Here is a 24,479-nt window from a genome sequence, read left to right on the forward strand (position 1 = left end):
CTTAGTTAACTGGAAAATAGATATAAGGAAATTATCCAAAATACATCATCAGAGAAGCAGATATAGAAAAAATATGAGAAATTTCTATTTTTGATAGAACTCTCATACTGAAGATAAAATGAAATGCTGCTTAAATATTTTTAAAGTATACAACTTTTAATTAATCAATGAGATGGCAAGAATGTAAGGCTGCTTAAGAAAGTCCAAAAGAAAAAAATAAAGTGAAAGTGGAGATACAGAGAAATAATATGAGCCCTGGACTCCAGATTCACCATAATGAAACTGTAAAGCATGATGCCATTATGGGTTCAGGGATCAGAAGAAAAATTATAAGGGCACACCAGAGGTAGAATCTAATCAAAGACCACCTATATAAAATCAGATTCCTAAAAAGTTAAGTTAGCAGATTATAAATCAACTATAAGTGGTACACACTCCCACTCCCCAGGAATCTCAAAAAACTACCTGTAGTAAAATGGCCCTGAATGAAGAGAAAAAATATTTCCCCTCACGATTTGTAACCACAGCCTCCGTATAATGAAAGTTTATAGCTCTAACTGGATGAGCTGAAAAACCTCCAATTTAAAAATGTAGAAGTAATCCTAGGTTGGTAGTGCCCAGGTGCCTGGCAAAAGCAAATGCAAATACTCTCTGGAAGCATATACATTCATTTCAGTTTCAAATAATTTCCACAGTTAAATTCAAAGTTGTATGAACTCACAGTGAAACATCACAAAATACATAAGTAAACAAGGCATTATGACCAAGTGCCGACAGAAATAACAGACAGCAGAATCAGACCCACAATAGCTTTAATTATTGGAGTTACAATACACGAAAATCAAATAGGCATACTTAATATACTTAAGTAAATAAAATAATTAAAAATTGGGAAAAGAGCAAAAAGCTATTTTTAATAACTAAAAAATGAACCTGTAGAAATAAAGAATATTCTAATTAAAATTAGAAGCTCAATGAATGGATTTAATAGATGCTTAGATTCCACTAAAGACAAGATTAGTGAAATGGAAAATAGAGATAAAGAAATTTTCCATAATGAAGCACTGTATTAATCAGGCTTTTTTATTTGATGATATGTTGATATTTGGGGGGGGCGGGAGCCTTGCTGGTTGGGGAGAGACTTCAAGTCCCAAAGCCAGCTGATTACTAGGGATAATAAACAACTCACCTGTGAACATACCTTTCATGTACAAACCACCAGTCCTAAGTCCGTACCCACAACCACCTCCTTCACCTACTCTCACACACCAAGCCAATATTTTCTCTGCTCTAAATCAACCAAGGGCCAAGTGCCAGAGAACTATAGATAAGGCCTGCCAGAATCAAACTAGCCGGTCTTAAACCATTTACTCTGCTCTGCCCTGACTTTCCCAGACAAGCTCCAATAAAAGCTGTGGTCTGTGCTTTCCCTTCATTCTCCCGCCTGCCCCCTGAGCAGCTCTGGTGCCTCCCCACGTGGCCCTGCGTGGCTGCTCTGCCTCATTGCTAGGGACCTGTGAGTACTTCATGGCATCAGTCAGTCACCTCTGTAAATTAATGTCCTGTGGGTACATTTTAACGTAAACACGGAGATACAAAAAGAGAAGTATAGCAAGAAGAGTTTAAGAGACATGAAAGATAGCATGAGAGGTTCTAGCATGTGTCTACTTGGAACTCATAAGAAGAGTAGAGAGTGAACAAGAGAGCAATAGCTGAGAATTTTCCAAAACTGTTAAAAGTCCCTAATTCTGATGGTCAAGGACCCCAAGAATCCTACAAAATATATGCCTATAACACTTACAGAAACTACCAAATATTAATGATGAACATAAAATGCTCAAAGCAAGCAGAGAAAAGAGAGACTATTCACAATGGAGCAACAACTAATTCAACCTTGACTCTTCAGCAATAACCACAGAAAGCAGGAAAAAAAAAGAAAAATCAAATTGTCAAAATGCTGAGAAAATATAATTGTCAACTTTGATATATATACACAGCAAAATATCTCTCAAAAATGGGGCAAAGTATCTTCAGAAAAACAAAATCCTAGTGTTTGCTACCAACTCTTACTAAAGAAAATTTCAAGGGCAGAGGAAAAGTAATCCCAGATGGAAAAAAAGAGTGTTGAGAAAAGAAAGTGTTAAATAAAGATTTAAAGCTCTGTGCTGCTAAAAGAAAAAAAAAAATCAGTTCTTCCTTCCTTCCTTCGTTTCTTTCTTTCATTAATTTTTTTTTTATTTCTTAACCTCAAAGCATATAATCTCAGAGCAGGAATTTGAGGTTATATTCTATGATTCTTGAGGAGGACAAAACCATAGATAAACTTTTAAAAGTACTCATTAAAAGAAAAGAGATAGAAGGTACAGTTTCCAACTTGACAGAGGGGGAAATGGAATGGAATGAAATGTTCAATCCATTCAAAGCAGATAGGAACGGAAGGAAAATTAAATAGAAAAGCCCAAGCTAACAGAAAACACAATACAAAATGGTGTGCTTTTAAATAATTCAGGGGTCAAAATAATTCATGACTAAATTGAGTAATCCCAGCAGGCAAGTGTTGTTTTTAACATTAGAAAATGAGTTAAGACAATTTACCATATGAACAGATTAAAGGAGAAATTTTGTAGAATCAACTGAATAGATTAAAACCATAGCATTTGATAAAATCCAACATCTTTATAAATTATTTTTTTAAAAAGCCACACAACAAACCAGGAGTAGAAAGGATATATTGACAAAGACTACACACCTTTTTAAAACCTACAGAACGCATCGCAGGTGGGAGAGACGTTGTGCACTCACCAGTTAGGAGGAGGGAACAGGTAGGAGCTCCTGCTGCTGCTGCTACTCACTATCGTCCTGGTGTCCTCGTCGCTAGAAAAAAAAAAAGAAATGAAAAGTCAGGACTGGAAACAAGGAAACAAAACTGAAATTTGTCTATGAAAATATTACCGTTTAGAAAACACAGAAAAACTTAGTTGAATTTTTAAAATTACAGATGAAAGTTAATGTCAAGCATAAAAAGCAGGTCACAGAATACCTAGAGTATAATTCCATCTGTAGAGTATGCAAAACCTTGAAAACTAAACAACACTCCACAAGGATACAACTACTTGTGGCAATACTATAAAGTGCAGGGATGCTGTGCACACATTGCAGGGTGACAGTCACCTGGCATGGGGCAGGGGGAAGAAAAGGCCTGGGAGGCCTTGCAGGGACAACGGCCATCTTTAGATCCTGAACTGGGTGCTGGGTACGTGGGTGTGCAGTGTATCTATTCATCACACGTTACGATATTTATATTTTTCCATCTGTCAATATTTAATAAGAAGGACCAGAAAGAGCCATAAGGTGAAGCTGAGGCTACTCAGCCTAATGTCTAATGTTTCCTAATAAGACTTCCCAAAGGAGAGATGACAAAAAGAAAAGCACAATGCAAGGAGGATGTGTGCGGCCAAAATGTTTCCAGAATTAAAGAAAATCATAAATCCTCATTTTGAGGAATCATGGAAAATCCAAAGCAGGATAAATAAATGTGCCCCTAGACTATCATAAAGCACATAAAAAACATCAAATACAATGAATGACCTTAAAAGTAAGCAAAGAAAAAACAGACCATAATACAGTGGTAAACCCAGTACTGTTCTTGTCCTCAAAAGCCTCATATAGTAGGAAAGGCATGATATACTGTGACAGATGCAGTAGAAGGGGTAAGCACGGGGCACCACAAAAAATCACAAAGATCTGATATCGTCGGTGTTTGGTAATAACTGATGAATAAATGAAAAATACTCCGTGGGAAGGGAGGTGGTAGAAGTCAAATATAAACCGAACTTTACACATTCCAGGTAATGAGCAATTATAAAAAACAAAACAAAAGCCTTCAGCAATCCTGGGAAATCCCAGTGAGACGGCCACCGAGACGTGCCGGGGGTCACGGCCATTGTCCGCTGCGGAGGAACAGCGGGCAGACAGGGCGACGCGCGACGGTAAGACACAGCCAGAGCCACAGCCGGAGCGGAAGCCGTCGCGAGCGAAGACCGCGCGCTGTGGCGTCGCAGAGGCCTGACAGTGCGGTGCGGAGCGGAGAGAAGTGGGGCAGAGGAGAGATGCCGCGGCTCGCGTGGATTAGGCAGCAGTGCGGTTAGAGAGCAGGCTTCGCCCTCCAGCTCATCGAGAGCCATCACATGCAGTCACGTCTATGCCGGACGGCGTGGCGCTGATCACACCAGTCAGATGAGGCCTCAGACCCACATCTTTCACACCAGGTCTAAGGCCTAGATTTACGTCATTTAAAAGTCCAACAATAAGCTACACTTGAAATGTATATGCAAGTGGGAAATACGTTTTGTAGATAATTTGACTATTACTGATTGTCCGAGATCATTGCTATGGAGTTAACAGTGTGGATTTCATAAAGCAGCCATTTTCCCTGTCATCTTGTTCTTCTGAGAGGGGTGGCTACCCACCTGTGCTCCAGCCTGGGGTCCTCGGGTCGCCAGCTCCCCTGTGCCCGCTCCCCAGTGCTGGCCCAGCAGCCGTCCACCTGCTCTTCCGCCCGGAAAAACCCAAGGACCGGTGGGCACTGGCGTTCTTTAATATTCTATCAACCTGTCCTTATATGTCCAGTAAAAGGTGTGCCCTATGAGTCGTCATTATTCAAATTACAAAAATGTTATGAACTGGGAAACTTCCCCTTTAACAAAGCCACATAACGCACACTGGAGATATTAATTTATACACACACATATCCTTTCACTTCACTGCCAGTCTTCCAACAGCCATGCACTGCCACAGAGCTCCAATCCACATGGCAATGAAAGATCAGCAATGACAGGAATCACTGAATGTAGTCTTTTCCTGAATTTCCAACCTATTCTTTTCTCATGTATTTCTCATAAATTTCTTTTTCCACAAGACATCTTTATTTACTAAAAAATGTTTGAAATTGCTTTAAGAAAAAGCCTAAAGATTTCAAACAAAACACTAGATAAAGCAAAATGTTTGTATCAAATTAATTTATAACTCAACTTAAATGTCCCACAACAATGAAAATCATTAATAGAGATTGAAACCACTTATTCTTTCACACTGTTTTGGCAAACTATAGTAAACGTTCTTCTAAACAATGAATGCAGTATATTTCCAGCTACCTGGAGTTGATTCAGATTCTGATCAGCTAAAACTCACTAACTCCAATAGATCTATTGTAATCAGAGATTGATGGCATTTGAGAGCTAGAAGTTACTGTACACGGACTATCTAATCAGACATTAGTGCCTGGCACACAAAGGATAACAAATGGACCTCGATTTTTTTTTAATTTTACAGAGAAACTAAGAGCTTTGTCAATATCCCGTAGGTGGTTAGTGGCAGAGGAGCATTAGAGGGGACTTCCAGCACAGGACTTGTTTTATGCCCCTGAACTTCACTCTTACCTTGTTATATGGTGCAGATTGGCTCTCTCATCACTGAACATAGAAGGAACCCTGTGCATTCAGTTTTAAACTATGAGCAGTTTAATTAAATGACTGGGATTCCATTAGCTGATTATTTTTCATCTTTGCTTATTGATGCTAAATAGCTCCTATATTAGCAAGAAAAATTAAAATCACTCTATACCAGATGCTTTTGGCCTAGAAAATATTTTCTGTTAAAAAAGAACCTAAAAGAGATACAAAGATTAGTAGAGAAAAAATTATATCTTAAAGATAACTCCCCTGAAAGAAACTTAATTTAGCATTAAACAATTCAGATCAATTGGCTGATGATACGGCAAAAAATTCAGCAGCACAAAAACTTTGAAACAAAGAAGTATTTGTCTAGGGCGCACACACACACACACACACGCACACACACTCACACACTTTAATAACAACTCTCAAAGAAAAATAGAAAGTGACAAGAAGTTGAAAGAAACACAAAGAGGGATGGAAATACAGAATTATCCACACACAAAAGAAGTTGCTCCTGTGTACTCTGCTGACTGTAGTGCTCAGATAAAATGAGAAATTATGAAATTGGAGTGGGCAATACTTTTTTGAACAAGACTACACAGGCACAGGCAACAAAACAAAAATGGACAAGTGTGACTGTATCAAACTAAAAATCTTCTGCACAGCAAAGGACACTATCAACAAAGTGAAGCAACAACCTACAGAATGGGAGAAAGTATTTGCAAACCATGCATCTGACAAAGGACTAATATCTGGAATACATACAGAATTCAAACAATGCAACAGCAAAAAACCAAATAGCCCAATTAAACAATGCGCAAAGGACCAAAACAGACATTTCTTAAAAGAAGATGTACAAATGGCCAACAAGCACATGAAAAAATGCTCACCATCACTAATCATCAGGGAAATGCAAATTAAACCCACCATAAGATATCATCTCATTCCGGTTAGAATGACCATTATCAAAAAGATGGAAAATAACAAATACTGGCTAGGATTAAAAAAAAAAAAAAAAAAAAAAAAGAACTCTCGTACATTGTTGGTGGGAATGTAAACTGGTATAGCCATTGTGGAAAGCAGTACAGCAGATTCTCAGAGAACTGAAGATAGAACTATATTACGACCTAGAAATCCCACTAGTGGGTATATACCAAAAGGAAATGAAGTCAATATATCAAACAGACACCTGCATTCCCATGTTATTGCAACACTATTCACAATCACCAAGAGATGGAATCAATCTAAATGTCCATCAATGGTTGAATGGATTTTTTTAAAGTGGTACATATACACAATGGAATACTATTCAACTATAAAATAAATGATATCCTATGATTTGCAGCAACATGAATGGAACTGGAGACCATCGTGTTAAGTGAAGTAAGCCAGGCACAGAAAGACAAATACTGCATGACCTCACTCATATTTGAAATCTTAAAAAAAAAAAGTAAAATTTGTAAAATTGGTTCTCTTAGAAGTACAGAGTAGAATAATGGTTACCAGAGGCCAGGAAGGAATAGGGCCTGGGAAAGGAGAAGAAGAGGAAGTGGATTAGTTGGTACAAAGGTAAAGGTAGATGGCAAAAATATGTTCTGGTATTCTAGGCTGACTATAGCTAATAATATAATATTGCATATTTCTTAAGTAGCTAGAAAAGAAGATCTTAACCATAAACACCACAAAGAAAAGACAAATGTTTAGGTGATGGATATGCTATTTACCCTAAGTGAATCATTGTACAATGTATGCATGTACTGAAACAACACACTGTACCCCCACAAACTGACAATTAAAAATAAAATTTTTGTTACATACATGATCTTATTTTATTATTACAAGAACTCTCTCAGATATGTATAATAGTAATTATAATTTTTTACCATAGAAAATATCTATTTAATGCAAAATAAGGCAGTAATGGAGAAATAGAGGAACAAAGACATAAGGTATATAGAAAACAAATAACAAAATGGAAGATGCATATTCTACTTTATCTTCTACTTTATCAGTAATTACACTCCAATCAAAAGGCAAAGGTTGACAGAATAAATTTTTTTAAAGATACAACCAGATGCCATCTACAAAAGACACATTTTAGATTCAAATATATAATAGGTAGAAAGTACAAGAATGGAAAAAGATGTCCCATGAAAACAGTAACCAATAGAGAGCTGGAGTGGCTATACGGATATCTGACAAAATAAACTTTAAGAAAAAGGTGTTATTGAACACAAGAGGAACATTTTACAATGATAAAGTGTCTATCCATCAGGAAGATATAGCAGTTATACACATATATGCATCAAACAACAGTGCCCCAAAACCACAGGAAGCAAAGGCTGACAGAATGGAAGGCAGAAATAGGTAATTCAACCATACAAGTTGGAGACTACAATATCTCACTTTAAATAACTGATAGATCAACTAGATAGAAGTTCCACAATAAAATAGGCTTGAACAGCACTATAAACCAACTAGACCTAACAGACATTTATAAAACACTTCATTCTACAGGAATCAGAATTCTACAGGAAGAGAATACACATTCTTCTTTTTTTATTTTTATTTTTTCAATTCTTTTTTTGTTTGGTTTTGTTGCTTTTGCTGAAAGGGAAATTTATTTAATGTAAATGTTTGCATTAATAAAATAGAAAGATCTCAAATCAACAACACCTTTGCACCTTAAGAAACTAGAAAATGAAGAGAAAATTAAGCCTAGACCTAGCAAAGGAGGTACTCAATAAAAAATTAGAACAGAGATTAAAAAAATAGAAAATGAAAAAAATTAGAGAAAAACACTTGGATGACATCTACAAAATTGACAAAACTTTACCTAGATGGATTAAGAAAAAAAGAGAGAAGACTCAAATAACTAAAATAAGAAATAGAAGTGAGGTCATTACAACCTAATTTACAGAAATCAAAAGGGCTATATGAGAATACTATGAAAAATTGTTGCTCAACAAATTAAATCATTGAGATAATATGAATAAATTCCTGAAACACACCACCTACCAAGAGTGAATTATGACAAAAACAGAGTTTGAACAGAACTATAGCTAGTAAGATGAGTGATTATCATTTTTTGGATTCCTGATGCAGGACTCCCTTGAGGATTTCTTGCAGGACTGGTCATGTGGTGGTGAACTGCACAGTTTTTTCTGGAAAATACACAGTCTCCCTCATTTCTGAAGGATAGCCTTGCTGGGTATAGTATTCTTGGCTGGCAGTTTTGTTTTGTTTTGTTTTGTTTTGTTTTGTTTTGCTTTGTTTCTTTTAGTATTTTGAATATATCTCCCATTTTCTTCTGGCCTGTAGAGTTTCTATTGAGAAGTCTGCTGTTAGTCTGACAGGAGCTCCCTTTTAGGTGACTTGATGCTTTTCCCTTGCTTCTAAGAGTCTATCTTTGTTTTTTGTCTTTGCCAGTTTGACTAAAATGTGTCTTGAAGAAGATCTTTTGGGGTTGAATCTGGCTGGGGATCATTGAACCTCCTGGATCTGAAGGTCCTTGTCTCTCCCTATACTTGGGAAGTTTTCCATTATTATTTTATTGAATGGGTTTTCTATGCCTTTTCCTTTATTCTCCCCTTCTGGAGGGGGAGAATGTTTGTGCACTTAAGGTTGTCTTTATCTCTCTTAGATTTTCTTCATTTTTTAAAATTCTTTTTTCCTTTTTTTTTTTTTTTTTGTCTTCCTGGATTATTTCAAAAAGACTACCTTTGAAATCAGAAATTCTTTCTTCTGCTTGTTCCAGCCTGCAGCCTAGGCTATCAGTTGTGTTTTTTACTTGGTTGAGTGAATCTTTCCATTCCATGAATTCTGCTACATTATTTTTTAAAGTATTAATCTCCTTGTAAATTTCCTCCTTCATATCCTGGATTTTTTTTTTCATTTCATTATGTTGTCTAACTGAGTCTTCCTCATATCTCAGTGAGTTTCCTTAAGTTTGTAGCTTGGAATTCCTTTTCAGTCATTTCAAGTGTTTCCTGCTCTATAGAGTCTGGTATTTGAAAATTACTGTATGCTTTGGTGATGCCATATTTTCTTGGATTTTCATATTTCTAGTATCCCTTCATTGATGTCTGGTCATATGGTAGAGCAGTTGCTTTTTCTATTACTCTGGAGTGGGCTTTGAGGAGAGAGACATCCTCCTCTTTTTCGGTCTCCACTGGTGACTCTCCTTGTGTCAATGCAGTCAAGTGTCTGGCAGGCCACCTGCACTTTGGCTATGGTTATTGCTGTGGCATTGAGCCACTTTTGCAGCAGCCATGGCAATGGCAGTGGATGTGGTGGGCCACCCACATGGAACCCAGGGGTGCTCTGTTTCTTGCCTGCTTCTAGGTGGAGGGAGCTGTCCTCAGCTCCAGCCTAGGACCCTGTGCATGCTCTATTTCTTGTCTCCTTTCAGGCAGAGGGACTGCCTTTGTCTCCTTCCAAAGACCCAAGTAATTTTTTTTAAAAATGCAAATTCACAAGGTAAAAAATTTTTTAAATGAGAAATTGGTTTGAAAGTTTTCAGAGAGTGCTTTTCACTTCAAATATCTGCATGCATCCTTTGCATGCACAGCCGAAAAAGCCTGTGACAGTTAAGAAGAGTCATAATATGTAACATCACATGGCATCAGTAAAATAAGTCAAACAGTGAGAATTGTTTCAAGATAGTTAGAAGACATATTATTTTAAGCAATAAAATTTTAACTCTTGCTTCAAAGGCTATATTATCTTAATACTGATGTTTTTAAATGATCGGTAGTTCTGTAAATATGTGAATATATATTTTTAAATAAAAGATTATTATAAATCTATGTATATTTTTGAACACAAAGGAATTCTGCAGATTTTGTAAACAGTCGAATGAATGTTGCATCCTCAAAAATACCTCACAAACTCCTGAGTTGATCAGGCTTCAGAAATGGAAACAATTTATGTACCCTCTTCTGTAGCCTGCTCCTCTCCAAAAAAAGGTAAAGTAGTGTTAAGATGTTTTAAAGAATATTGTTCTGGTCTTTTCAGAAACTAAAGCACAATTTACAAAATTTTGGCAAAAATGTTTTCCCACACTTCAAGCCCACCCCTTATAGTGAAGAAGTATAAAATATCAAATTATCTACACTGTGAGTAATGACAAAGTAGCCACAACTAATGTTACTGAAATGTGGCAGGCAATAGCAAACAGGTACAGTATGTAGTGTAGCATAGAGAGACCATCACTTAGGGGATACAAGCATGAACTCCTAAGCCAGTTTGTTGGAGTTCATTCCCTCTTCTGCCCTCATCAGCTGTGAACCTTAGACAAATTACAGAATGTCTTTGTACGTGATTCCTCATCTGTGGAAAAGCAAAAAATAGTACCTATGCCATTATAAGTCAATACACATAGATGAGATAATACATATGTAATACTTAGAACTGTATCTGAAACATAGTGAGCACTCAGTCTTAGCCTTCATGAGCTAGGTACTGACTCTATATAAGAAATATCTCATTTAGTTTTTACAAAATGTATGAAACAGATATGAAAACGGAGGCTCAGAAAGGTTAAATGACTTGCCCATGGTCCTAGCTAGGACACGGTATTGCTGGGACACGACCTCAGCCAGTTTCAGTGCCTCAGAATGCAGCTGCTTACCTGAAATAACACAGTACCCCAAAAAAATCAGCCCGAGTTGGAGATGTCATCTTTCATTTAGAATGGCAGTTATCAGGCTGTTTTCCTCAGGACCCCAAGTTCAGAGAAATAATCTACAAAACCCATTTATTTAACTTATCATATTAACAGAAAAGTAAAAGGGAAGAAAACCCATATGATCATATCAACACAAGCAGAAAAAGAATTTAACAATATTCGATCTCATTGTGATCTTTAAAAAACTCTCAGAAAACAAGAAACACAGAATCCCTCAACTTAAAAATGCCATCTATGTGGCAAGTGAACAACGTAACACTTCACCTTAAAGAACTAGAAAAACAAGAACAATCCAAACCCAAAGTTAGCAGATGGAAAGAAACCATTAAGATCAGAGCAGAATTTAATGAAATTGAAACCCCCCAAAAATACAAAAGATCAACGAATCAAAAAGTTGGTTTTTTAAAAACATAAATAAAATTGGGCCGAGCCCGTGGCGCACTTGGTAGAGTGCAGTGCTGGGAGCGGTGCGACGCTCCCGCCGCGGGTTCGGATCCTATATAGGAATGGCCGGTGCACTCACTGGCTGAGTACCGGTCACGAAAAAGACAAAAAAAAAAAAAAACATAAATAAAATTGACAAACCATTAGCATGGCTAACAAAAAAAAGAAGAGAGAAGATCCAAATAACAAAAATTAGAAATGAAAAAGGTGATATTACAACTGATACATCTGAAATACAAGGAATCATTCGAGACTGCTAGAAACAACTATACGCCAACCAATTTGAAAATCTGGAGGAAATGGATAAATCTCTGGACACACACAAGCTACCAAAACTGAGCCAAGAAGATGTAGAAAATCTGAACAGACAGATAACAATAAAGGAGATTGAGGCTGTTATCAGAAGGCTCCCAACAAAGAAGAGCCCAGGACCAAATGGATTCAAAGCAGAATTTTACCAAGCATTCAAAGAGGAACTGACACCAATTCTTTACAAACTATTCCAAAAGATTGAAACAGATGCAAATCTCCCAAACTCATTCTATGAAGCAAACATCATCCTGATACCAAAACCAGGTAAAGATACAACTAAAAAAGAAAACTACAGGCCGATATTCTTGATGAATATAGATGCAAAAATCCTCAATAAAATACTAGCTAACAATACAACAACACATAGGTAAAATTATTCACCACAATCAAGTGGGATTCATCCCAGGGATGCAAGGTTGGTTCAACATATGCAAATCAATAAATGTGATACACCACATTAATAAAACCAAATGCAAGGACCATATGGTCATCTCTATGGATGCTGAAAAAGCATTTGATAAAATTCAACATTCATTCATGACAAAGACCCTCTATAAGTTAGGTATAGATGGAAATTATCTCAACATCATTAAAGCCATATATGATAAACCCACTGCCAATATCATCCTGAATGGGGAAAAGCCGAAAGTTTTTCCTTTAAGAACAGGAACTGGACAAGGATGCCCACTCTCACCACTCCTATTCAACATAGTGTTGGAAGTACTAGCCAGAGCAATCAGAGAAGAGAAGGAAATAAAGGGCATCCAGATTGGAAAAGAGGAAGTCAAACTGTCCCTGTTTGCAGATGACATGATCCTATATATCGAACAGCCTAAAGCCTCTACAAAAAACTCTTGGAGTTGATAAATGATTTCAGCAAAGTAGCAGGATACAAAATCAACACACGAAAATCAGTAGCATTTCTATTCTCCAATAGTGAACATGAAGAAAGAGAACTTGAGAAAGCTAGCCCATTTACAATAGCCACCAAAAAAATAAAATACTTAGGAATTGAGTTAAGCAAGGATGTGAAAAATCTCTATAATGAGAACTACAAACCACTGCTGAGAGAAATTAGAGAGGATACAAGAAGATGGAAAGATACCCTATGCTCTTAGATTGGAAGAATCAACATTGTGAAAATGTCCATACTACCCAAAGTGATATACAAATTCAATGCAATCTCCATCAAAATTCCAATGACATTTTTCTCAGAAATGGAAAAAACTATCCAGACATTTATACGGAATAACAAAAGACCACAAATAGCCAAAGCAATGCTGAGCAAAAAAACCTAAAGCTGGAGGCATAACACTACCTGATTTTAAACTATACTACAAAGTATAATAACCAAAACAGCATGGTACTGGCATAAAAACAGACACACTGATCAAAGGAATAGAATAGAGAATCCAGAAATCAACCCACACACCTACAGCCAACTGATCTTTGACAAAGGCAACAAGCCTATTCACTGGGAAAAAGACTGCCTCTTCAGCAAATGGTGCTGGGAGAACTGGATATCAATATGCAGAAGAATGAAACTAGACCCATACCTTTCACCATATACTAAAGTCAACTCAAAATATATTAAAGAATTAAATATACACCCTGAAACAATAAAACTTCTTAAAGAAAACATAGGAGAAACACTTCAGGAAGTAGGACTGGACACAGAACTTCATGAATACAACCCCAAAAGCATGGGCAACCAAAGAAAAAATAAACAAATGGGATTATATCAAACTAAAAAGCTTCTCCATATCAAAAGAAACAATTAACAGAGTCAAAAGACAACCAACAGAGTGGGAGAAAATATTTGCAAATTATACATCTGACAAAGGATTAATATCCAGAATATACAAGGAACTCAAACAACTTTACAAGAAAAAAACAAGCAACCCAATTAAAATATGGGCAAAAGAGCTGATTAGGCATTTCTCAAAGGAAGATATACAAATGGCCAACAGAAACATGAAAAAATGCTCAACATCACTCAGCATTCGGGAAATGCAAATCAAAACCACACTGAGATACCATCTCACCCCAATTAGGATGGCTAATATCCAAAAGACTCTGAACGATAAATGCTGGCGAGGTTGCAGAGAAAAAGGAACTCTCATACATTGTTGGTGGGACTGCAAAATGGTGCAGCCTCTATGGAAAATGGTATGGAGGTTCCTCAAGCAATTGCAGATAGATTTACCATATGACCCAGCTATCCCACTGCTGGGAATATACCCAGAGGAATGGAAATCATCAAGTTAAAGGTATACCTGTTCCCCAATGTTCATCACAGCACTCTTTACAATAGCCAAGAGTTGGAACCAGCCCAAATGTCCATCATCGGATGAGTGGATACAGAAACTGTGGTATATCTACACAATGGAATACTACTCTGCTATAAAAAAGAATGAAATAGTGCCATTTGCTACGACATGGATGGACCTAGAGAGAATTATATTAAGTGAAACAAGTCAGGCACAGAAAGAGAAATATCACATGTTCTCACTTATTTGTGGAAGCTAAAAATAAATAAATACACACAAAAAAACGGGGGGTGGGGAGGGAAGAAGACACAACAATTACAATTCCTTGAAGTTGATACAACAAGCATACAGAAAGGACATTGTTAGGTTTCGGTAATGGGCCACAATAATCAACCACATTGTATATTGACAAAATAAAATAAAATTTGGAAGAAAAAGAAAGTTCTAAAAAATAAATAAATAAATAAAAATGCCATCTATGAAAAGCCTACAGGTAGTATGATATTTAATGATGAAAGATTGGATGCTTCCCTCCTAAGTTCAGGAGCAAGGCAAGAGTTTCCTCAACTTCTCTACTCAACATTGTACTGAAGGTCCTAGCCATTTAGGCAGGGCAAGAAAGAATTAAAAGGCCTACAAATCAAAAAGGAAATAGATTCTCTCCCAGAAGCCACAGAAAAGAAAAGCGCCGCTGACATGTTGCACATGACATGATAAGATATAGAGAAAAATCTTAGGGAATCTATTTTTAAAAATACTAGAAATCATAAGTAAATTTAGCAAGGATGCAGAATATGTGATCAATGTTTTAAAATTTATTGTGTTTCTATATCCTAAAAATAACACAATGTTCAAAAACATTAAATACTTAACAACCATTTAATAAATGTAAACAAGACATGACACTGAAAACTAAAAAAAAATTGCTGAGAGAAATTACAGACCTAAATGAATGGAGAGAGATACTACGCTCATGGTTTAAAAGAGTCATTATTGTGAAGATGACTATTCACCCCAAATTGATCCATAGAATCAATGTCATCCCAAACAAGACCCTAGGAATAAAGCATGACAGTCAGGATGGAGTGGCACTGGTGTAAGGATAGACACACAACAGTAAGTCAAGAAATTATCCACATATACATGGCCATTTGACTTTTGGTGTCAGTGAAATTCAGTGGCTAAAGGATGGTCAACAAATGGTGCTGGAAAAAATGGATATCTCTATGGCAAAAAATAAATAAATAAACTACACCCTTTACTTACAAATACACACACACACACCCCTCAAAATGGGGCACAGACCTAAATCCAGTACGTAAATCTGTAAAATTTCTAGAAGAAACCATAGGAGAAAAAAAATCTTTACAAACTTGGGATAGGTAAAATTGTATTATATATAATTAAAAAAGAATTAACTGTAAAAGAAAGTTGGTAAATTAGGCTTCTTCAAAATTATTTTTCCTCTAAAAGACACTATTAAGAAAATGAATAGGAAAGCCACAGGGTAAGATAGAATAGCTGCAATACATATATCTGACAATAAAATTATTTCCAGAATATACGAGAAATTTTTTAATTGAATAATAAGAAGAGAATCCAATTTTCAAAATGGGCAAAGGTTCTAACATATGCTCATAAAAGAAAACATACAAATAGCCAAGAAGCTCATAAAAAATGTTCAACTTCATTAATCATCAGAGATATTCAAGCTAAATCAGAAGATAGTACTACGCATCCACTAGAACAGCCAAATTTTTTAAATTACCAACAATATCAAGTACTGGTGAGGATATGGATCAACTGGAAAAATCATACATTGCTTGTGGGATGTAAATGGTACAGCAACTTTGGGAAACAGTTTTCTAATTGCTTTTTGAGCTAAAGAATTATCCCTAAGTATTTTCCCAAGAAAAGTAAAACATTTGCCCACAAAAAGGCTTGTACACGAATGTTCTTAACACCTTTATTCACACTAGCCCCCAAACTGAAAACAAAGCATATGTCCAAAACAGGTGAATTGACCAGTTATGGTACCCATATTATTATCCATACAATGGAATACTCCTACTCAGCAGTATAAAGAAGTGAGCTCTTGACATATGCCACAAAATAAATGAGCCTCAAAAACATTATGCCAGGTAAAAGAAGCCAGAAACAAAGCAGTAAGTACTGGGCAATTCCATTTACATGAAATTTTTTAAAAGTCAAAAATTAGCTCCATAAAGCAGATCAGTCATTTTCTGGGAGTGGGAGGTGACAGCTAAGGGGCACAAGGAAAATGTAGAAGTGAAGGAAATGTTCTGAATTTTGATCATGATGGTGGTCACATGGTGTGTACATTTGTCAAAACTCACCTAATTATACAATAAAATGGGTATGTTATTCTGTATGTAAATTGTAAAGCTGATTTTAAAAGATCAAGTGTGGCACGTGCAGTAAAATAAATGTATATCACTGTGAGAAAGTGCAATAAGTGATTCAGTCTCTTCAGAGATATACAGAAAGGTTTTCTGGCAGAAAGATCTCTCTGGCTGCAGTAGGGAGTCTGTGGTCTATGGTGGACATAAGAAGACAGAGGAAGAGAATTTTCCATAGTCCAAGGGAGAGATGATGTTAGCTTAGACTAGAGTAGCTTTGCATAAGGGGTAGAGATGAAGTGAACCAGGAATATCTGAAGATATGTAGTAGATAACATTAACAGGGTTTGGTGATAGTGTGGGTGAGAGGGAGGTGTCAAAGAAGAGTCCCAGAAGATCAGTTGGTGCCTGGGTGGGGGGCGATGACCTCCAGTGGCCAGAGAACAGGGGAGAGGGCAGGGCCTGGAAGGAGACCTGCAGGTTCCATGTTGGAAAGTTGAGTTTGAGGTGCCTTGAAATATCTGAAAGGAGATGTCCAGTAGACAAATTTAACCAGTTTTTAATTATAAGATGAACCAAAACTCAGTTTTGTTGAACTGTTTTTAACAACTTGTAAGGAGGGAAGATGTTTGAATAAAAGTCATCATGAACTTCACCATCGGGAAGTATTGTAATATCACAGAAAAACTGAAATAAAGCACGTGAGTCACCAGATCTGACAAAAGCTAAGGAGAGTTCTTTATTATGTCTAATACAAAGTGCTGACACAGTTGTTCTCAAGAGCAATTTACTGTTCTTAGAAATTTGTTTATAGCTGGGAGTCCTGGTCTAAACTGAAAAATAAAATAAAATTCTGACAAGGAATTCTAAGGTCTGGATTCTAATTCCAGCCTAGTCACTCTTGTTTAAATTTGGGGCCTGGGCTCTTTACTTCACAGAGTTGTTGTCCATGAGTTTAAAGTCAGAAAATACTCTTTTAAAAAGTCCATACTTTACAACAATATTCAAAAATTAACTCAAAATGGATCAAAGACCTAAATGTAAGAACTAAAGCTATAAAACTCCTAGAGGAAAACATAGAGGAAAAGCTTCATGACATTAGACTTGGCAGTGATTTCTTGGATATGACACCAAAAGTAGAGGCAGCAAAAGAAAAAAACAGATGAATTGGATTTTTTATCAAAATAAAAAACTTTTGTGCATCAAAGGACACTATCAAACGGGTGAAAAAACAACCCACAGAATGGGAGAAAATATCTGTAAATCACTTATCTGATAAGGGATTAGTACTGAGAATATATAAAGAACTCCTACAACTCAACAACAAAACACCAAACAACTTAATTCAAAAATGGACAAAGAACTTGAATAGATTTCTCAAAAGAAAATTTACATATGGCCAATAAACACATGAAAATATGCTTCACATCGCTAGCCATTAGGGAAATGCAAACCAAAACCACAATGAGTTCCCACCTGATACCCATTAGGATGGCTATTATCCAAAAAAAGGAAAATAATAAAGATGTGGAGAAATAGAAACTCCTATGCTGATGGAATATAAAATGGTGCAGTCACTGTGGAAAATACTTTGGTGGTTCCTCCAAAAATTAAACATAAAATTACCATAAGATGCAGTGATTCCACTCCTGGTATATACCCAAAAGAATTTAAGGCAAGGACTCAAACAGATATTTGCACATCCATTGTTCACAATAGCACAAAAGTGGGAATAACCCAAGTGTCCATCAACAGATGAATGGATAAATTAAATGTGGCATATACATATAAGGGAATATTATTCAGCCTTCAAAAAAAGGAAATTCCGATATGAGCTAAAACATGGATGAAACTAAGGGAAATAAGCCAGTCACAAAAAGGCAAATATCATATAATTTCACTAATATGAAGTATCTAGAGTAGTCTAATTCACAGAGACCAACATAGGGTGGTGGCTTCCAGGGGCTGTGGAAAAGGGGGAGTGGGAGTTAGTGTTTAATGGGGACAGAATTTCAGTTTGAGAAGATGAAAAAGTTCTGGAGATGATAGTGGTGATGGCTGCACAGCAATGTGAATGTACTTAATGCCACCAAACTGTACACTGAAAAATGGTTAAAATGGTAAATTTCATATTACGTACATTTTACCACAATAAAAAAAAAATGTTGCTGAAGAAGAAATAAAAAAGGGTCCAGGCCCTCTGCAGCAGTGAAGTGTAAGAGACCGAGTGATTGCTGGGCTGGCTGTCCCTCGTGCCCCTTCCTTACAGAGACTTCCCGCCCACATCACCCAGTGCTGGGTCTCTGGGACTGGAACAAACTCCTCTTGGAGGCCACACCCTCAGCAGTGACCAGGCCGGGACAAAAGACTGATCAGGAACTGGAGAGAGGAAGGAGCAAATTCCATTACACGCTTCTCACACCTTCTGGTTATTAGCCCTTCCACCCTGCATGCTACATTAACCACTAGGAAGGAAGATTCCAGTTGTTTTGAACAAAAACAGAAGTGTCAAATCATAATCCTGAGTTGCATTTATCCTAATTTAGGATTTGTGGTAGGCAAAATAATGGTCCCTCAAAAGATGCCTGCATCCTAAGCCCCAGAATTTAGGAATATGTTACATTACGTGGCAACAGGGAATTAAGGTTGCAGAAGAAATTAAGGTTGCTAATCAATTGACCTTAAAATAGGGAGAGTATCCTGCATCAGGTGGGCCCAAAGTAGTCACAGGGATCTTTAAAAGTGGAAGAGGTGAGCCAGAGGGATATGTGACTATGGAAAAACGGCACAGAGAGACACCACATTGCTGGCTTTGAAGACAGAGGAAGGAGGCGCAAAGGCAAGGAATGTAGGCAGCCTCTGGACGCTCAGGAAACCAAACAAATGGATTTCCCCTGGGAGCCCCCAGAAAGCAATAGCCCTGCTGACATCTTGATTTTATTCTAATGAGACCCATGCCCGACTCCTGAACTACAGAACTGCAAGATGATAAATGTACACTGTTTCAGGCCACCGAGTTTGTGGAAATCACTACAGCAGCAACAGAAGAGCAATACAGGAATTTAACATTTGAAGCATAACATAAAGAAATTAAAAATATGTTAGGAGAAGAGAAAAGATGACGAGGAAAAAGAGAAGAAGAGGTGCTCTTCAGCAACAGCAGAAATACTCCCGGTTACTCACCCCGCACCCTCTCCAGGGGTCCCTGGGTGCTGAATCCGAGGACCTCCTGTCTGCAGGGAGGCACGTGGCTGACCTCGCGATGGAGCTCTTGAGTGGCCATTCATAGCTCATACCTCCAAGGAGCATTTCCAAACTTGACATTCCCAACCAGTGCTAGAAGCTCCCCCACAGCAAGTCAGCTTCCCAGATGAAGCTGAGAGATACTACTTGGTGGGTGATTCTAGACAGCTTCACGAGTGAGTCTCACAAGCCATTAGTATGCACACTCTACCATTATTTATACCCAAGAACTATGTGTGTTCTCATAACTGATTCCAACATTCATTATCAGAACAAGGAAACATTCTTTCTTGCCTTTGGATATCACACCCAAGCATAGCAGACACCTCTCCCATTCCACAAACTATATGCAGCAACTAACTATAAATACACATCAAAAAGTAGTAAAATAGCAATTAAAAATTAAAAATTGGGACTAGGATTCAATTAGAATAGTGTCAATACCAGATGAGAAAGTAAACTGCTTATAGCAAGCCACAAACTCCTGTACTGATGGTGGATGGGGCTATGAGTGAATGTAGACAGTATAATTGCAAAGAACTTTTCAATAGAGAAAAACAAAATCGGTTCCTCAAAGAGAACAAAGCTTCTCCCAGCATTTACTTCACAGCGCTCTCTCCTTCGGGCCTTCACAAAGCAGATAGTGAGAAACACTAGACCATGCCTTTAATAGTGTCACAACGGCAAATGCCAAAAATGGGTTTTGCAAAGCTGTTTCTTAGAGTATCCCTCATTTACAAGTCACGCATGTTATACCCAAGCCCAATTTAATTAATTTCATTGTGAGAAGGGCAAAGGTACTGTCGTCCAAAAAAAAGCTACTACCTGAAAGATATTATTACAATAAGCTCATATTTACCTGATCTTTTGCCAGTTGTTTAGAAAATAATTTTTTAAATAAGCCATTGTGGTAGCAAGAAAAACTCTCATGCTCTGCATTTCTCCCAAACATTCTTTACCCTTTGAGTCTCCCTCGAGGTAGCCCCTCACCCCTGGATGAACAACCACTCCAGAGTGCCGTCAAAAATGCAGACAGACTGACTTGGTAGCAAAGATAAATCTCAAACCAGATGCAAGACTTTTATACACGTTTCGCTAGATTTTACAATAGGCTGTGGTGCCACGAGTCAGTCTTTCCACTGGAAATAGTGGCTCTCATCCAGGGCTTGGTGTGATATTTTTTCCAGTAGTTACTAAGAACAAACTATGTCTCTTTTTCAAGAATCTTTTTCTTCTGCAAGAAGAAAGAAAATGTTAGATACGTAGGAACTGGCCAGGCTGAATTCTCGAGGTAGCTCTAATTTTACCCTCTTTTCACAATTCCTCACACCTGCTCCAGCACGCCAGCGGGCAGAAACTCAAACCTCACAAACTTGCTGGATGCACCTAAACTTCTGACAAGTTAGACATGTTGGTGACGTTATATAATTATAGCCTGATGGTTCTAGAATAAACAAACAAGAAGTTATACTTTGTAGAGGTACTCCTAATGCAATACAAATCTACTGATTCGTTCGCTTACCAAAAATGTATTCAGTGCACACGTAGGCCTTGTGTTCCATGGTGTGTGTTAGACACAAACACCAATAAGATCTGGTCCCTGGCCTTCAGTTGCTTACAGCATATACAGCAGGCAAGACACATGATTCCTACAACAGTAATCAGACCCTTATCATTATTTTCTTGGTCTTTGGTATAGTCCTGTTGGTGGGATGGCGGGCAAGTCAGTCTTCACCATGTTCAATGGTAGACGGTGGGGAGGGCATGTCCTACTTATTCTAGGGCAGTGTTTCCTAAGCTTTGGCCATTTCAGTATGTCACAATTTTGGCATACCCATACACCGTGTACAATGCACTATTACTTAGTAATTTGCTTTAAGTTGATGAAATTTTAGTTTCAATCAGTACTTCAAAAGGAAACTTCCTGTCATTACAAAAAACAGAAAACAGGAGCCCCTGCTATAAATGGTCTCATTATAAAGTTCAATACAATGAAAGCCAAACGATATTTCATTTAAAAATCAAAATTAAAAAATGAGTGCACATAGTAATAAATGTGTTCAATTTGACAAAGTACATATCAGAAAACAAATCACCCCAGGTGAAGGATGGAGCAGTTCGTAACCGGCAGGCTTGAGCTCTCTCTCACAAGTGCCACTAGCACTTGGATTTCCATCACATTATTCACCTGGGCATATTTTCAATCTCTTTTAAATTTCTGATCTGTAATGAGTTCAAAAGAAGAAATGAAAATGTTAAAGCCCCAGAGACTCTACCTGCCAAGGTGTACTGTCCTCACACTCTGGGCCTCCCAGGCCTGGGGACAGGACATTTAGATCCTGGGGGCTGCTGAGGGGCCCACGGAGAAAGTTAAGTCCAGGGGGCAGGGACGAGTTGTAGGGGAGAGAACAGAAGCTGGGAGAAAGAAACTAAGCCTAAATTCCCTAACCCCAAATATCCACCAGGAGCAGCTGGAGGGAAACGAGCCAGGCCTCCATGATTGTCAAGGTCATGGCAACCAGTCGGGCAGTGACACGGTGGCCAAGATTGGAATCAGGGCCCCACAGGCCTTCTAACAGGTCTTCCAGACAGCAGCCCACGTGGCATCCTGACTCCAGTCATCCCATACATCACTGGGATCAAATGGCTCACCTGCTGAAAGTCCTTCAGGGACTCCCCATGGCTTGCAGACCCCAGGGCAGACGCCCTGGCCCACGACCACAGCCCCGAGTTCTCTCTGCCGTGGGCCACACTTTGAAGGAGCCATGGATTCTCAGGGCCTCAGAGAGTCACTCCCTCCCCACTCATGATACTTGGCTTGACTTCTGACCCCAGACCCGGCACAGTCTGCAGCAGTAATCCCACCCCAGGCCTTACCCTCTTTCTCTCCCTTCTTTACTTGTTCGAATAGGACCCATTCTTCAAAACCAGGTCCTGTGCAGCCTCTACCATGCACCCTTCTCTGAACGCCCCAGCCACAGCACCAGCTCTCGTCCCTGAAATGCTAAATGGGATTTCTGTTACTCGCGGGCAGTGAACACAACCACTTGGCATGGCTGTCCTCAGTGTCGATGCTCGTCTTTCCAACAAGGCTGTAATGAAATCCAGGGCAGGCACCACATGTACATCTCTGCATCCTACACTAAGCCTTTCACCAGCAGGAATTAATTTAATTACTGTATGTGAACTTCTGCACAGTGTATCAAGTCAGCTCCAGTTTTCAGTGTGACCTTCCCGGCTGTCAGACACGGGCTGACCCACAGTGACACAGACCTGCAGGTGTGCTCCTGGGAAGAGGAGTCTCCGGGAGGCACCGGGGCACACGCTTACCTGACCAGTTCTGATGGAAACGCGGAGCACCCCTGATCTGGCAGCAGAATAAAAAGCAAAGTTTTCAAGTTGTCCTCACATCCACGAGGAAGAGTGTAGGAAGGAGAACCCAGGTAAAGAGATCTCAAAAGGTCTGAAATTAAAGATGTGAAATTTTGAGCTACTCTAGCTCTAAGTGCTCATTTCCTCTGTGGTTTCTTAGCAGAAGCACAAGAACCTTTGCCATTTCCAAAGCAGACAGCTGCGGGGTCCCCTGACCCACGGCAGCTATCCTGTGACAGAATGGAGCAACTGTGCTCTGTGGAGAGCGAGAAGAGGAAACCCCAGCGTGGCAAGGGTCTCATAAACTTGCCTGAGACAGGCTGGACACTCACACAAATAAAACCCATCTTAAGAAGTCACTGAGGCACATCCTGGCTCAAAACAGAACAGCTGCCATAGAATTTGGTCAGACAAACTGAACAAGTGGCCGAGAAGGAAGGCTTATGATTGGCACTCTCCTTTACTTTCAACTTGCACTGTTTCAAAATCACTATCAAATCAAGCGGCCTTCAGTTATTCCAACAAGGCCGCCCTCCCTGGCAGGTTATGTCTGCTTTTTCTCGTTACGTGGTTGTCGAGCTACTCTGCATTTTCATTGCCTCTTTTTAGCTCCGTCATCAGGTCCTCCGAAGCACATTTGTCTCCTTGTCTCCTGTGCTCCTCGCAGAAAACTCGACTCACTCACCCTTTCATCTGAAGCCTGACCCAGTCCTCCAAGTGCTGCCCCTCCCCTGCCATTGTTCCTTCCTCGTGTTGGCGGGACCCCTCTGACGACTGACTGGAGAGCTGAGATGGTCCCCCCTTGGACACAGACATCCCAACCAGAGCTGTCGTTAGTGCTGAGCATCCTTTCTTGGCTGGGCAGAGGCCCCTCCTAGTCCCCTGCACCGAGGTCTTATGGGCACCTGCTCAACTTCCACACCCCCAACAAAGCCATCGGCCTTTCTGGTCTCCCATCCTCTGACATTCTTCCAAAGTGTTTAAGTGTCAACTAGTTAGTGTGGGAGAAAATTTGGAACAGAATTCTTGTCTCCTAGCCAGGATCTCTTATCCTCTTCTCTCCAGATCTTCTGGAGGCTTCTAGACTTCTAACGACTTTCTTTCCAACTCTCTTGTGGCTGTTTAACTGATAGGAATAATGCTGAGACAGAAAACAAGGGAAGACGGCGTGGGCAGAGGGGACTTCTGTGTCTGGCACACACAAAGAGGCCCTGCCAGCCACCGTGGCTACAGAACACTCCAGGGGCTTGCAGCCACGGTGCTGCCAGACCCTGGCCCCTCCTCAGGTTCATGAGGATTGTTCCTCCCTCAACCTCCCCAGAGGAGACAAAAA

Source organism: Cynocephalus volans, chromosome 7, assembly GCF_027409185.1.
Source record: "Cynocephalus volans isolate mCynVol1 chromosome 7, mCynVol1.pri, whole genome shotgun sequence".
In the NCBI taxonomy this organism is placed as follows: Eukaryota; Metazoa; Chordata; class Mammalia; order Dermoptera; family Cynocephalidae; genus Cynocephalus; species Cynocephalus volans.